The sequence below is a fragment of the Mustela nigripes genome, chromosome 17, assembly GCF_022355385.1.
Source record: "Mustela nigripes isolate SB6536 chromosome 17, MUSNIG.SB6536, whole genome shotgun sequence".
NCBI classification, from domain to species: Eukaryota; Metazoa; Chordata; class Mammalia; order Carnivora; family Mustelidae; genus Mustela; species Mustela nigripes.
In genome coordinates, this window is record NC_081573.1 from 46,554,297 (window position 1) to 46,569,342 (window position 15,046).

A 15,046-nucleotide genomic window follows, 5' to 3' on the forward strand; every position below is an offset into this window, starting at 1 on the left:
GTTAAAAATATCTCAAATATGTGTTTAAGAAAGGTATATATATGTATATTTAAAGAGATGTATATTTAAGAGAGACATATATATTTAAAGATTTTGTCAGAGCAGAAGCAGGGGGAGCAGCAGGGTCCCCACTGAGCAGGGACCCCAATGCCGGACTGGATCCCAGGACCCTGGGATCATGACCTGATCTAAAGGGAGATGCTTAACTGACTGAGCCACCCAGGTGCCCTTAAAAGAAACATTAAAACAAGGATAAAGTATGAAACTCAGAAAAAGATGCTTCTATACACTAAATCAAAGCAAGCTGATATTACTATTAGACCACACGTTTAAAATGAAAAGCTACTGGCAGTAAAACAAACACTTTGTAAGTGTTCAATTCAGGTTCATTTCAGCAGGAAGACAGGAGAATTCTATGCTCCATGCATTAATATGGACTCAAAATATATACAAATTGACAAAACAGACAAATCTATCAATAAGCAATATTTCAAACAGACCCCAAAAAACCACAGATTAAAAAAAAAAGAATATAGGAGATGAACATGAGTAGAAAATGTAGTTCATTGCCTATGACCAATACAAAATACATACTTTTCCCCACATACACAAAAAGCATTTACAAAATGCGATCATACACTGAGCTATAAATTTCAGTGGATTTAATTCTTTTTTTAAAATTTTATTTTATTTATTTGAGAGAGAGACAGTGAGAGAGAGTATGAGCAAGAAGGTCAGAGAGAGAAGCAGACTCCCCATGGAGCTGGGAGCCCGATGTGGGACCTCATCCCGGGACTCCAGGATCATGACCTGAGCTGAAAGCAGTCGTCCAACCAACTGAGCCACCCAGGCGCCCCTCAGTGGATTTAATTCTTATAGAGTATATTCTATGACTAGGGTGCCTGGCTGGCTCAGTTGGTAGAGTTATGGGATTCTTGATCTCAGGGCCTTGAGTTCAAGCCCCTCACTGGTGTAGAGCTTAGTTTAAAAATTAAAAATGGGGGGTGCCTGGGTGGCTCAGTGGGTTAAAGCCTCTGCCTTTGGCTCAGGTCATGATCTCAGGGTCCTGGGATCAAGCCCCACATCCGACTCTCTGCTTGGCAGGGGGCCTGCTTTCCTTCCTCTGTCTACTTGTGGTCTCTGTCTCTGTCAAATAAATAAAGTCTTTTAAAAAAAATTAAAAATAAGTAAAAAATACACATATATAAAAACTATATAATACATATATTTTATTGATGTGAAGAACAAAGGCAAAATAAATGAGATAAATTTTCCTCTAACTTGCAGCCCATTGACAAATACTTGAGGCAGGCCTAGTATGACATTCCTCCCGAAATTCCCGACGGTTTTACTGTTAATGCTTTGCTAAAGGGAAAAACCACCTTGGCTAGACGATCCCTACCTAGGCCTCCAGGATCCTCTAAATCTTTAACAGACGAAAATCCTTTTGGAAACTTCCTTTGTCTTGACCTCCCCCAGCTCCAAAGCGGATCGTCACTTGCCCCTCAACAATCCCAGCTCTGCTCCCGCCCAAGGTCCTGCCCTGGGTCTGTAACAAAGCCGCCCTTTTTGCACCAAAAACCTCTCAAGGATTCTTTCTTGACTCTTTGCTCGGGAACCCCACTTCAAACCACATCGCTACGACCACAGTGCGACCAATTAAGATAGAAATGAATAATAAAAACTAGAAATGTCCCTATTTTGGAAAATAAGAAATACCCTTCTAAATAATTAATAAAAGACTAAATCACAAAGTAATTGGAAGCTATTGTAAACCGAATAATCAAAACTTGCAGGGATCAGCTGGAGCTGTGGGTAGAGCCGTGGCCTCGCCAGGGCCGCCAGGGTCGCGCCCCACCTTGCTGTCCTGGGCCACGTCGGGGGCGCCCCCGCCCTGAGCGCCCAGGTCCTCCCCCACCACACCTGGGCTGGCTCTTGAAAGCGGGGTCTGGGATGGAGCGAGGACACAGTCTCCGGAGACAGCCGGAACCGAACATAGAGACCTGGTTCTGCTCCGAGTCAAGTTGGGGCAAAGCGAGGGGTCCAGGAGACGCGGTTTCGCAAGTGCTGCAAAAGCAGGCGCACCACTCGGCCTCGCTCTGTCCCTCTCCCCGCTGTCGCGACAGCACGGCGAGTTTTCTCACTTACGGCTTTTTATTCTTGGGAGGGGGCCGTGGCCCTTGGCTTGCGTTCCCGCTGAGTGAGGTCCCGGGCAGCTGGGGTCTCCGCTCCTCCGTCCGCGGCGTCTCGGTGTCCGGGGGGCTTCAATGCACCGTCGCGGCAAGTTTTTCTGCACCCGGTGCGTTGGAGCGCGGCAAAACCCTCCTGCCCTCTCTGAGGCTCGAACTCAGGACCTTCAGATTATGAGACTGACGCGCTGCCCACTGCGCTAAGAGGGCCACGGCGGCGCATTTCTTTTTATCGCTAAAGGGACGTGTCTACGGCCCCTACCGCCGCCTGAGCCACCTTCACAGGTCGGTCTCTCCCTGCAGACCCGGGGGTCCCTGCCCCGCGGCGGACCCCACGCGGCTGGCTTGTACCGACACGCGGGGGAGGAGGGTCGCTCCTGGGAGAGGAGCGGTTTCCGCGGAGAGAACGCGCGCCGAGCCGCGGCGCTCCAGGCAGGTGCCCAGGCTGCGCTCGGGCACTCGGAGGGCGCGCGCCTGGCTCGGGTGCGGACAGGTGAGAGGGGGCCTTCGAGTCCAGGTGTCAGTCCAGAGGGCGGGGGCGGGAGGGAGCACCTAGGGCTTGGCGGGGCTGATCTTCTGGGACAGAGGCTACGGGTGGGCGGCAGGGGGCGCCCCCGAGTAGGGGGGGGGGTAGGGCCCCGGTTGCAGGCGTGGGGGGCGGAGCGGATGACTGGAGAGCCGGGCATGAAGACTCCAGGCTTGGTCCTGGGTTCGGGGTGGGAGAGAGGTAGGGCAAGGGAGAAAAGATTTCAGAGGACTCTTGGGATGTGAATTCGAGAGGGAAGCACAGGGAAGAAGCTCTGGTAACTTTGCACTTGCCGGTATTTTTGTATTTTCTTTTCAATGATTTGCTCCCTTGTTACATATAAGGGTATCTCATCTGGAAGGTCAGAAGGCTGGCACCATGGCCCCAGCAGGGTTTTAAGTTTCATTGTAACAAGATGGGTGAGTGGCAGAACATACAACCATCCCTAGAAAGGCTTTCCTTCCTTATTCCTTTTTTTTTTTTTTTTCTTTCCCCTCTTCCTTATTCCTGAAGGGAAATTTCTGCTGCAGATGCCCAGACAGAAGGCTCCCAAGGAATCATTCATTGCCTGTCCCTGTACCCAGCGATTATTACAGGTAAGATGACTACGTTGGACTTGTCAGCTTATTTGCTCCCCAGCTCTTGTGGGATTCATGCTTTCACCCGAGTAGCAATATATTTTCATATCTGGTAGGACTGGCCCCTTCCCCCTCCTTGCGCCTTGAAGGGTTTTGGTGCTCCATGGCAAACAGATTTCAAGTCACTCTTGTAACACGGTTCACACGGATTCCCTCTTATTTCCCTGATTTCCCATCCTGTGCTTCCAGATTGTTCTCAGTTGTTCCCTCTGTGTCAGTTCTGTTTCCTGTCTTGACTGGGTGATCCAGGGATAGGAGCTGACCCACCTCTAAGTGCGCCACATTCAGAAGGATGGGTGGCAGGGCTCTGGGCCCCACCCCAAGCCACTCTCTGCTGCCATCTCCTGCCCAGACTCAAGAGCCGGTGCACTGAGCAACGAGTACTGCATGGACAGTCCACGGCTTGGGTTTGGTTTTCTCGCAGCTGCTACCCAACCTTGACTTTGTGGCTTCCCCTCCTTTTCATCCTGGGGTGGCACAAACTCTGCCCCAAGAATAGGAGGCTGAATCTGACAGGGGAAGGGCTTTTCGGGGGGCGGGGGGGTATCAGAGCCGTGAAGCCAGAGTTCCCTCTACCTCTCCCACCTTGAGAAGTTGCAGAGGGGAGGACACACTTTGTTCTAGGAGTCTCTCTAAACAGGCTTTGCAAGGTGTCCCCATGCCCAGGCTTGAGCTGTTTCTCACTGTCCTTTAGGGGAAATAGCCATTAGGGCCGTGCAGTGGTAAGACAGACCCTTGGCCTCCCAGCCAGGTGAGACGTACTGTCCATCCAGGGCCTTCCTGCCTTCCTCCCGTCTGCCTGCTCCTCCTAATCTGTTTCCTGGGCTCCTCCTGCACAGCAGCCTGAGACCAGCAGAGATGCTTTTCTCTCTCCATCACTTCTTCGAAACCTTTGCTATTCCCCTAAGATGATTGCTCTTTCTTTGGGGCAGAGGTGGGTATGGAATCTTCTGGATCCTCGGCAGCAGGTATATAAGAACTAGTTTTAGCTTATTGATAGGCCTGAGAGGGGAGGGCCTGAGAGGAGAGGCAGGTGCAGTGGGAGGGGTGGAGGGTGGGGGCTTATTGTGAAGAGTCAGTATTGGGAGACCCCCCACCCGCCAGGACTTGGGTGGGCAAGAGTGAGGAGCTGAGGGGAAAAGCAGGCCCCAGGGAATGTGAGGGGAGTCTCGGCCTTCTTTCTTTCCCTGGGGCTTTCTTACTGGCTTCTTCATGACTAAAATCATTCCCTCTTCACACTTAGCTCAACTGTGATGCCTCCCACGAGCCCCTCCCTTGATTCGCTGGTGCGTATTTGGTCCTCCCTTCTGTTCCCCTCCAGCCCTCTGGGTGCTGCCCAGCACCTTATCACCTCCGAGGAGACAGACAGGTTTATCTTCTCACATCCGGTCTCCTCGGCGTCCATCCCAGGACCTCGGCCATGAATGAAGAGCCATTCTCTCTAGCTGTCCTGCAGTCCGTGATTTCGGGGATGCAGGGAGGAAAAACTACTTTGTGTATGTTGGGTCCCTGATAGGACTTCGTTGACAGGGTCCTGGGGATTCGGCAGGAGGGCACTAGCAAATCAACTAGAACCTTCTGCCCTGGCAGGGAGGGTCAGGGTCTTGAAATCCACCAGCATGCAAAGTGAAGCCTTTCAGGGTCCCAGGAAGGGATGACTGCAGTTTTCCAGTCCTTCCGCCAGGGGGCAGCCTTGCATCGCCTCTAACATCCAAATGGTTTGCATTGAATGCCAGGAGCCTTGCCTATGAGACCTGGCCTCTCTGGTCTCTGTTTTGGCTTTGACCAGCTGCAGGATCCACAGAAACTCTCTTCACTTTCTGGATTTGTTTCTCCTCTATGAAGGAACAGGGCCAGTCCCTTCCATCTTATTCTAGGTTACCAGCATCCCATAAATTCCCTGAGCCTGGCCATGCCTCCGGGGTGGGGGACCTAAGTCCTTTGCCGTCTACTTCTCATAATGCCCTTACAAGACCAGGTCTTGGAGACAGCCGTGCACGGCTGCTGGAGTGAGGGGCCTCTGTTCGTCTCCAGGTCGGCCGTGATGGGTGACCTTGACCTCTCTATTCCCATAAAGTGGTGACTACACCTGCACCGGCCTCGCCAGGCTGCAGCCTCCAACCTAGCATGGACAGGCAGCCGTGGTGACTGTTATCACTGATTGTTCGAGCACTGTGAGTCGGAGGACCTTTCTGGCTTTGCTGAGCTCCGCTGCTCACTGCCTGGTGTGGAGGGTCCAGCATTCTCAAGGGCTTCTGCTAGGGAACAGGAGCAGCTCCCCCCCCCCCGCCCAGAGCTGCACCACCCGAGTCCCCTTGGTTCTAGTCCCCTGGTTTCCAAACCTGGCTGCCCATCAAAATAACAGGAATGCTTGTTATTCACCCACAAGAAAAGTACTTATTTAAAGCGTTAAATTCATCATCAATTTCTGAGTTACTTGTAGAGCTGAGAGGAGCTAAACTGAGAAGGTCATTGGGTAGGAGGGACGTGTTCAGGCAGTGGTCTTTGTAGTGGTCAGTTTTTGAAAAACCCCAAACCTCAGATTGTTGTCTGCGTGCCCTTTCTTGGACAAAAGGAAATTCTTAACTTGGGGAAGGTGCATATTGCATCTTCTCAGTAGGTCTCAGGGAACTAACTGTGTGTGGAATCCTTGGGGGGGGGGGGGGCTCAGGGGCTCCTCCTGGGTGGGGATGTGCTGGAGCTCCCTGGTGGACGGGGCGTCTTTGTTTTGGGATGTTCATGGGAATCACAGAGATGACAGGTGGCCTGTGACATCCACTCTTTCAAGGAGAAGGATTTCTTTCTTTCTTTCTTTCTTTTTTTTAAGATTTTTATTTATTTATTTGACAGAGATCATAAGTAGGCAGAGAGGCAGGCAGAGAGAGAGGAGGAAGCAGGCTCCCTGCTGAGCAGAAAGCCCCATGCGGGGCTTGATCCCAGGACCCTGGGATCATGACCTGAGCCAAAGGTAGAGGCTTTAACCCACTGAGCCACCCAGGCGCCCCAAGGAGAAGGATTTCTTATATCTATTGGTGGGACCCCAGCTGGGCGAGCCAGGAGGAGGCCTGCCATTCACTTGACACCCCATGTGACTCCTAGGAACTGTTTTGGGGGCTTCTGGTCCATGTGGAAGGCAGGAAGAATAAGACCCCACAGATTGGCTTCTTGTTGATGTCGCCAGATGTCACCTGTGCTGATGGTGGGCCAGAGGAACTCTCTGGCCATTGGGGGTACCTTCTAGGAAGTTTCTGGTGACTTCTTACTTCTTGGAGTTGTTTTGAGGGATGGGGTTTGTTGATAGTAAGATTCGTATGAAAAATAAACTTGCTAGAATATCCAGGGAAACATTGCAATGTTGAAAAGGGGGAGGGTCCATTAGTGCTTGTTCACCAGACATTAAAGCAAAAAGTAAATCCTCTGTAATTAGAACAGCGTGGCCGTGGCACATGAGTAGACCAGTGGGATAGAACAGAAAGTGCAGAAATAAACCTACGTACAAAAGGAAATTGAGTGTGGGGATAAAGGTGGCATCTCGAATCTCAGAGGCGATGATCGCCTTTTTAATAAATGGTGCTGGGAAATGGGGCAGGTATTTCAAAAGAGAATTAAATTCATAGGTCACATCGCATGTAAGAGTGCACTCAGATGGTTCATGAATGTAGAAGTAAAAAAAAAAATGAAACCATATAAGTACTAGTGTGAAAAGAAAAAGCACAGGTACATTCTACTTAAGCTCCATGTAAGGAAAGGATTTCAAACACCATTAAGTCCAAAGACAACTAAAAAATAGGGAGAAAATATTTGCAACACCCAAAACTAAGGGCTTCTCGACAAAGATGGAGAGCTTACGCTCCCTAATACATAGAGAACTCTGGAGAACTGAGGGGCAGAGGATGAAATCTCTGAGGGGCAGACGATGAAATCTCCAAAGGAAAAATAGAAAAAGACTTGAACAGGCAGTTTGCACACACGCCCGAAGACCATGGTCCGCAAACATGGGACATGGTGAGTAAGCGCATTCACTCGCCCGAGATCCGTCGGTTCCAACAGCTGAGTGCCGGGTGCTGCCCTGGCTTGGCTCCTGGAAAGTGGAAAGGACATTACTGAGCAACTGACGAAATGTGAGCGCTGTTTGGGAATTGGTTAGCATCTCCACTTCATTCTCTGCTTTTGCTCCTGGCGTTCGCCGTTACCTAAGTGTTAACATCTGGAGAAGCTGGGTGAAGCGTGTGTGGGAGCTTGATTATTCAGTCGGAAAATTACTTAGAGAAAAGTTTTAAAAATTAAAAAAACAAACGGATAAAAGTGAGCGCCCTCTGGTCTCCCTCTAGAGATTCTTGTTAGTGGCTCTTAGAAAGGGGGCTATGGGGGTTCTATTTTTAACAAGCTCTTCTGGTATTCGGGTGCAAAGCCCCCTGGACCAGGTGGGCTGTAACATCTGTTTTATTCATTGGCGCAAGAAATGTTTGAGAGTCTCCAACCTCAATAAATAATCAATAAAACCTGCAGGCATAATGGCTGCCTGAGTTGGAGCACAGACCTGGGCCGTGGGTGTGCCAGGCAATTTCATGTTTCTCTGTCAGGAAATACATCTGATATTTTTTAAAAAATGTTAATTTTTTAAAAAAGATTTTTTTTATCTATTTGACAGAGAGCACAAGTAGGCAGAGAGGCAGGCAGAGAGAGAGGAGGAAGCAGGCTCCCTGCTGAGCAGAGAGCCAGATTCGAGGCTCGATCCCAGGACCCTGGGATCATGACCTGAGCCGAAGGCAGAGGCTTTAACCCACAGAGTCACTCACCCAGGTGCCCCAATTTTTTTTTTTAATCAAAGGCTCCCTATGGATCAGATACTTTCTGCATTAACTGAATCCCCGAATTCATTTACTCAAAATATATCGATGGCTTTGTGTGCCAGGCTGACCCCATTTTGTGGGGATGAAAAATGGAAGAAGAATCAGTTCCCGTCCCCAAGGAATTTATGATTCACTGGCTGAGACGTACTGGACCCTGGGAAATAACGCTAACAGACGCCGGAGTGTGGTCAAGTCTCAGGGGGGCTTGGATTTGAGCTGGGCTGCAGATGGCGGTTGGTCAGTTGGAATGTGGGGAAAGGGAACAGCCTGAGAGGCAGTTGGGGGGGTTGGTTCCAAGCAGAGAGGACCGTTGGGAGAATGAGAAGGCTGCTGGAGAGGGATAACTCAAGGGGACAGCTTCAGGTCTGAGATGACTCGATGAAAGGTAGTGCTATCTACCAAAATAGTGGAGCCGGGAGGGCTCGCTGGTTTGAGATAGGCGAGTCTCCCTTACCTTGCTTGGGTCTGTGAGGGGCCCCTGAGGACCCTACATTGGGGGCAGGAGACCAGCATGGCCACGCTGAACTAGCCTTCTGGAGAGAGTGGACCCAGTGCTCTTTGGGCGGGGGGGGGGGGGGGGTGGCAGAGGCTGGAGGGAAGAGTCAGGCACTTGGAACTGGTTGGGTTTCAGGGCAAGACAGACGTCCGTGTGCATATATTTCCCTGGCCTTTGAAAATATGGGTCTGTTGAAAGGAAAAGAGGGAGACTCAAAACAGACTGGCCCCCCGCACCTGCCAGGGAAGGGGTTATGGAGAGAGAAGGCGTGTCTCGAGGGTCCTGGGTGGGGCCATGTGCACCGGGGCTTAGGAGAGGGGTGTTTGATCCAGTAACCCCCCCTTCTGACCCCTATTGTGTGCATGGGGGAGCTCTGTCCTTCATGAGTTTTCTCGCCTTAAAATCCGGAAGGAACACAACACGTCTGGAAAGCACTGTGGTAGGATTAAATGGCTCACATATGTAAAGTGACTTCAGGTTGTGTGCAGGACTTATAAATGCTACCATTTAATTAGGGGTCAGGAGGAGACTGAAGAAGGAGCAAGTCCAGGGGCTGCAGAGGCTTCCCAAGCCCTGGGAAGAGTGAGTCCTAAGAAGTGGAATGGAGTCGTCCTGATTTCAAGCAGCGGTTACATGCCAGGTAGGGAAGGCATATAGCATAGACAGTCCTTACTCTAACCTCAGGAGCGATTTTTTGGTTACCATCTCCAGTCTATGCTGAAACAGGCTGAAGATACAAGAGTGTGACTTCCATATTCTGTTCTGATCTGGACTCTTGAGTATTAAGTGGCCCTTGGGTTAAAGGTTGGCCGCCTCTGGAGATGGTCATTTGCAGGATGTGTTTAAGTGCTGAGGCTCTGCTAAGTGCAGGTGACCTTAAGCTGTCCCCACCCTCCCTAGCTGGAGTGCAGGTTGATCATAGCTCCTGCAGAGAGACTGGCCATCCTTTGTCCTGATAGTCTCTAGAAGTACACTTACTATGTCTCTTTCCTGCATCCAACCTTCTAGCTGCCATCTGGGAAATCGCTCCTTGAGATGTCCCACATCCGGCGGACTCTTCCTGAGCCTTCCTGCTCCAAGTCTTTTCTCCTGACTCTCCTGACTCTGCCTGTCCCACCCGTGCAGAACCCGCCACCGTTGCCCATAGGGACCACACCCCTTCCTCCCCACTTCCTCTGGCCTTAAAAGGGGCCAGAGTGAACTTGATCCTTCCTCTGAACTTGTAGAGAAACTTCCCTCAGCATGACTCCTTTATACCTTTCTTGCTTCCCCGGGAGGATTTTTCTGTTTCTTCGGCTGGTTTAGACTTTGCTGAGTTCCCTGGGTAAGAAACATCTCCCAGGGATTGAATTCTCAAGTGTCCGGATTGTGGACAGGTTTGTGCAGGATTCAGGAAACCCAAGTGTTCATCAGCAGGGCTGAGGTAAGAGGCCTGGGAGAGTCCCGTGGATCCCGGCAGACGTGGACCTGGCCAGAGCGGCCAGCCAGGAGAGGTGGGTAGATTCTTGAGGTGGACAGCCACTGTGAGCCATGGTGAGTTAGGAGGGAGAGCAGGAGGAAGGAAGAGGAAGCAGTTGGGACAAGGGATGACTGAGGAGGGGCGTTGGCTGTGTCTGTTCCCGCCCCCAGAAATGCCTTTCCATGTTCTTCTGCCTCCCTCCGTTTTCCTCTAGAGCCCCCGTATCTGCCGCTAGAGCACCCCATCCCCCAATCCATTTGCTTGGTACTGGGTCCCCCATCCCTCTGCACTCACTCCAGCAAATCCTTGCTTCCCTGTTTCCTTGGTTATCTGCTCACTCTGGAAACTCCACGGGGGCTGGAACAGTGGCTCACCATCTCTGGTTCTTAACGTACCAGAGCCCAGTGGCTGGGCTGCCGAAAGCCACCAGTATGTGATCCTGACCAGACACATTCAGGGATGCAGCAAGGGAGAGAAAGGAAATGATGGTGGGCATGAGCTTCCCGTTAACAGGGATGCTGGCGGTTCCTCTGGGGTTGTCTAGAGCGAAAGGAGAAACTCCCCCCGGGAGGGGGTATGCACTGAACCCCACCCTCAGCTTCCCTGGGCAGGGACCCAAAGAAATCTGTGAGGCCTACCTGAGGTTTGGGTTCCTTAGCAGTTAGGCAGCAGGGGGCGCTCTGGCCCCACCTAGAGCCCTACCTCGGCCACGCCAGTCCTCTCCCTCCTGCTGGGAAGTGCTGACCCCAGTGGCAGGATGCCCACAGGTGACACTGTAGCAGCTGGGAACCTAGGGCGGTTGGCTGGCTCCTCTTTGTGGGGCCAAGTGTGGGGAAAAAGACCCTCCTCTTCATACCCTCCAGCCCGGTCTAGGATGCAGACCATCCCCCAGATCATCCCGGGCTGTGGTGCTGCTCTGTGGAGCCTTCATGCTCTGTGGCTTTAGACATTGCCCTTAGGGGACCGGAGTCCAGAAAATCCACGTCCTCCTGCTGTGGGGACTGGCCCTACACCGGGTATTTCCCGTCCCCTTCCCAGACGCCACCCAGACACGACTACGGGGAAGAGCAAGCCAGGCAAGGAAAGAGCTGGGGCCTCGTAGGGAGGAGCCCCAGGCGGGGCGGATGGAGGCTGTGTTGCACACGGCAGATGGGGAAGGGCTGTCGCCCGGGGGTGGCGGCTGTTTTCTGAAACAAAAATTTTCCCATTGGAATACGACTATTTGCAAACTATTAGAAAAATGTGCCTGGGAAGACAGTTGGCTGGAACGCAGTCTCCTGCTTGTCACAGGCCTTCCGGGGACACGAAGGTGCCACGCTGGGTGGCTTTCCACAGGAAGCCGGTGGCGAGACTGGAGAGTCCCAGAGGAGGAGTCCCATGCCCAGGTGTCGGAGCGCGGGCATCGATCTCGGCTGGAGGAGGAGAGTCCCCTCGGTCCCCGCACCGCAGGCAGCCCGCCCCACGTCCCCAGCCATCCCTTGCCATGGAACAAAAGCAGACACAGACTCCAGGACCAAGGAGAGGCTTAATGGAGGAAAAATGAGGACTCCTGGGGGCTCCGGTGATGGTGATTCGTCGTTTCCAGAGGCTGACTGGCTGCGGGGGGGGGGGGGCGGGGGGCGGCTGTGAGGAGCTCAGAGAGGGAGGAAGCCTGGCTGGGCGGCTTTGGTGCCCACAGATGCACAGGCCATGTGCCTGGGAGCTGACTTCGCTGGCTCCGTCAGTCGATCGCCGGGGTGGCAGGTGGTGTCCACAGGTGAGTGTGGTCGGAGATGACCAGGCGCTGACCCAGACTGCTGCTCGCTGCCTGGCCTGAGCCCAGGGTGGCCCCTGCCCCGCCCTGCCACTCAGGGGAGGTGGCACAGGGCCCTTTGCCTGCAGATGGGGCCTCCAGGGGAGGGCACTGCCTCCACATTGGTGGGTGTCCGTGCCCAGGCCAGCGCCTGTGGAGCTGCGGCCCTGCGCAGGGTGCTGTCACCACGCTGGCCCTCGAGTGGAGGGCGGCCCAGGAGCGTGAACCCCATGGAAAGCCAGCCTGGAGCTGGAGTGCCGGGGCCTCGTCTGCGGCTCTGCCACTTGCTGGCTGTGCCACCTTGGAAAAGTTTTCTTAAGGCTCTCTGTGCCCCAGTGTCATCCTCTGTCTCATGGTGATCATAACAGTCGTGACCCGGTTACTGGGCTGTGAGGTCTAAATGAGGTAATACGGGCCACAGGTTCTTTTGAGCAGGATTTCTTTTACTTAGAAGGATTTAAAAAAAAAAAAAATGGAATACTCCCTAAGAAGGGTTCCTGATCTCAGTATCTTTGGGTTCCTGATATTGCGGGGGCGGGGCGATGTGGAAGGGCATCAGGGGTTGAATGGCTTCAAGGACTCCTCCAGACCGCAAAGCCTTGTGTCTGTGCGTAAGTCACTTGCTCCTCCCTCCCCAGCACAGGTTCTATCTACTAAGATGCTCAGGGGGCGGCCCCTGACTGGAGATTGGATGCCTGGGGTGGGGGTGGGGGGTGGCTCAAGTGTCTTTATTTGAGACTAGCTTGTTTCTCAGCCTTGGTGCTATTGACATTTGGGGCCGGATGACTCTCTGCTGTGGGGTGCCGTCCTGTGCATTGTAGGATGATTAGCAGCATCTGTCGCTCTTTGCCAGGAGATGCCAGTTGTGACAATCAAAAATGTCTGCAGATGTTGCTAAATGTCCTCAAGGAGGGGAGAGGGGGACAGACTGCCTCTGCCGGAAAGCTCCTGCTTTGTCCAGTTTTCTAGGCAGCGAGCCCTCCCTAAGTAGACATTATTCACTGTCCTGAAATTTATAACAAAGTCACTTTTCTGAGCCTCCATTTGTCTGCGTCGCCCTGTGCACAGTCCCCATGGGGTCCAGTGAAAATCCTGGCAAAGGGTTTTTCAAAATTGGTGGACCGTGGGCTTTGCAAACCCCAGTCCCGTCTGATAGAAATTACTGGTTCCTTACTTAACCTGGCTGGGCAGCTGGATCAATTGGAACTTGGTTTTTATTACATTTCTTTTTCGCTCAAACCTAAAGGGTTTTTAGAGCGTTAAATGCAACATAAATCACTTAGTCCTTTACTATTAAAACCCGAGCTATGATGAAAATGGAACAGTTAATTCTGTGGAGAACAAGATCTTGAGGTAATCTTCTGTTGTGGTGAATACATTTTTTTTTTTTTTTAAACCACAGACCTCAAATGGGTAGTTCCACATTCAGGGGAAAGGCCAGAGAAGGGAAGACCCAGCAAGAAACAGATGTGGAAAAGGAATCGGAAGCATGGGAGGTTCCCACTGTTTAGGGTTCCTGGCACAGGTACCCTCGTGTTTTTTCCCTAAATGCTGTGGAGCTTGCTTTGGGGCAGGTCCTTTCAGCCGTGGGTTTGCCAGCACCAAGGCCCCCTGTCTCGGGACCAGGGTGCCCAGGAGCGGGCATCAGAAGCAAGCTTTGGAAATGTTGGGGTTGCAGCCGGGAGCGCCTCTGGGTGACGGATTGTCTTAAACGAAGCGGCTAGTGTTTGCCCTGTGGGATTTGGGGGGGTCTTGTCAGTAACACGCGGGTTCAGAAGCAGCGTGGCGTCCAGCTCGCCGAGGTGTGTGTCGGTCGCACTGAGTGAGGTCATTTGAGTCCCCTTTGTATTCGGTGGCCTGGGCTGTCATCTGCACAGTTGGTCCTGTGGGCACGGTGATTAAGATTCCAACCAGCGCCTGGGGACACCATGGCTGTACCAGGATAGATGGAACCTACACGGAGACATCTAGGGTCCAGTAAGGTGTGTGCACCCTGGCAAGGGTGGCTGCTTGGAATGCATCGAGATGGCTTGGGGCAGAGCAAACGCGGCTCCTATCCCGGGGTTTCTTAAGAATGCACTTGGATGCTGTTCCGTGTGGACCAAGTGGATGCTGTGGGTCATCCCAGCCTGAACTGTAGGAGACTCGTGATTGACAGATGGGCGTGGCAGCCCCAGGGCAGGGATATCTGTGATGAAGTTAGTTGCAAATGGGCCCCTCAGAGAGGAAGTTTCTTCAAGCCAGATAAGCTAACACCAAGGGTTGTGGTGCAAATCGCCCTAACCTCGTAAAGCTGTTGTGTAGACGATCTTGCTGTGTAGACGGTTGAGCTGATGGTAGAGTGGATCCGGTCTCCTCTGGTGGGGCAACAATCTCATTAAGAAGAGCCAGGGAGGACGGGTGGGGCAGATGATGACGGGGTTGGCCCTGGAATGGCCATCTTTGTGGGCACCGAGTTGGGTCCTCTTTGACACTGTGACCCAGTGGTTCTCTTGCACTTGCCTGCCGAAGTGAAGGGTTTCAGCAAAGCACAGAGACGAGGCCAGGGGCCCGAGACCTCAGACAGGCCTAGGACCAGCTGTGGGGGCTTCCTCTGCAGGCCTGGACCCTGGTGGAGGCTAAGCTCCTCCAGTGAACCATGAGGAGAATCTTATGGTTTGGCTCATTGCTGGCGCTGGGAAGGAAGCAGTTTGAGCGATGGTCTTTGTAGTGCTTAGACAGTTTTTTGAACCCCCAAACCTCAGATTGTTGTCTGCATGCACCCTCTTGGGCAAAAGCATGTTCTTACTTGGGGAAGGTGCAGATTGTGTTTTCTCAGTAGGTCTAAGGAGAACCACAGGTTCTGAGCCTCCGTTTGTCTGCCTCCTCCTGTGCACGGTCCACATGGGGTCCAGTGAAAATCCTGGCTGAGGGTTTTTCAAAATTGGTGGACTGTGGGCTTTCTAAGCAGGGGGAAGGACAGGAAGTCCTTCTGGGTGGGGTGGTGATCTCTGTTCCCAGTGGGCTGGGCATCTCTATCTTGGAAGTCGTGGAGACGATGGAAACAGCAGGTAGCCTGTGACATCCAGCTCTTCAGAGGGGAGGATTTCTTGC

At 52.5% G+C, this 15,046-nt stretch overlaps 1 non-coding gene across 1 annotated transcript; it reads right to left on the reverse strand.

The window, feature by feature from the left end:
- Positions 1–2,326: 2,326 nt before the first annotated feature.
- On the reverse strand, positions 2,327–2,399 carry TRNAM-CAU (transfer RNA methionine (anticodon CAU)). Its single transcript has one exon. It is a non-coding gene; the product is annotated as a tRNA-Met (tRNA).
- Between the last annotated feature and the right edge of the window lie 12,647 nt (positions 2,400–15,046).